The sequence below is a fragment of the Urtica dioica genome, chromosome 8 (assembly GCF_054948205.1).
Source record: "Urtica dioica subsp. dioica isolate 48M chromosome 8, U.dioica_male_clone48M_v1_H2, whole genome shotgun sequence".
Classification (NCBI taxonomy): domain Eukaryota; kingdom Viridiplantae; phylum Streptophyta; class Magnoliopsida; order Rosales; family Urticaceae; genus Urtica; species Urtica dioica.
In genome coordinates, this window is record NC_142763.1 from 23,412,671 (window position 1) to 23,413,903 (window position 1,233).

The 1,233-nt window shown below is 28.1% G+C and overlaps 1 long non-coding RNA gene across 1 annotated transcript; it reads left to right on the plus strand.

Annotated features, from left to right (window-relative positions):
• The first annotated feature begins 790 nt into the window (after positions 1 to 790).
• Positions 791 to 1,233, plus strand: LOC149388613 (uncharacterized). The gene is made up of 2 exons (XR_016300852.1): positions 791 to 939; positions 1,029 to 1,233. It is a non-coding gene; the product is annotated as an uncharacterized LOC149388613 (long non-coding RNA).

The window sequence follows — 1,233 nt, forward strand, 5'->3', positions numbered from 1 at the left end:
TGGATTCTACAACGGATTTTTAAGCGTTGTAGAAGCTTCTACAACGCAGGATTCTACAACGCTTAAGAAGCGTTGTAGAATCATTCTACAACGTTTTTTAAGCGTTGTAGAATCCTATTTTTGTAGTAGTGTTATGTAACTATGTATTTATCCTAATTTGTTTTATTGTTCTTAATATATCCACTCATTTCTTCCTCCTTCTTACGGCTATACACTTTATCCTACTATACTAAAACGGAACCTTATATTACTGTAGACTCTACAATAATCAGTCTCTTATTTAAACTTTTCCACTTTAAATCACCTAACTAAAATTATTATATCTTTAATTTTAATATAACTTCATGTGTATTCGACACCTGTGTAATACATGCAAAAAAAAAAAAAAACAAAACAAAAAAAAAAACAAAAACTAACAAAAAAAAACTAATTGAGATCAATGCGCCACCTATTTTTGTTTGTTTGTTCAATTTGACTATAAATTGCACACGATAAACTTAATGTTATTGAAATCAATGTTCCACTTGTTTTTCTTATTCAGTTTGACCTAAACTAATCTCATTATTAGTCTAAGGCTTATAAGTAATATAATTACTACATCCTGTTGTTATTTTGCTGTCTCATTTTTTTTCCTTTGCACATATTTCTTTGTATGACACGTCGCATTGCATGCATTTGGAGATTACCCTTGGCGACTAAAAAAAATCATTCATGTACTACACGTCTCTTTAGTTTCACTTATATATACTTCACTTTGTGCAAATATTTTTGTAGCAACTAACATAAAAAAAATTATCAGGTAACAATGTCTCGTAAATTATTTATTAGACGTTTATCTCACATATTTCTCTCTCTTTTTATTGAAGGAACATACTCGGAAAAACTCAATTACTTCTATAATCTTTGCACAGTGTTCTTTCTAATAACAGGAGTCATCAGGTCCAATTTTGTTTCATGTACTTTCTATCTACACGTTGATATTGTGACGCATATTAATTTTGCTAAAATATTTTCTCTTATCATTGCAGGTGGCCTAACAAACAATACAAATCACGTAAGTTATTTGTTATGCATTTCTATAATATTTCACTCTTTTTTTTTAACTTCAACATTTTAATGAGTACAAAATTCTTATAAATGCTTTTTTTTATTAACTTATTCAACCATTTGTTTGTTCCTTATTAAATTCAGCACTAGATTTTGTGTTTTAATACATATTTTATTTTGTTACGA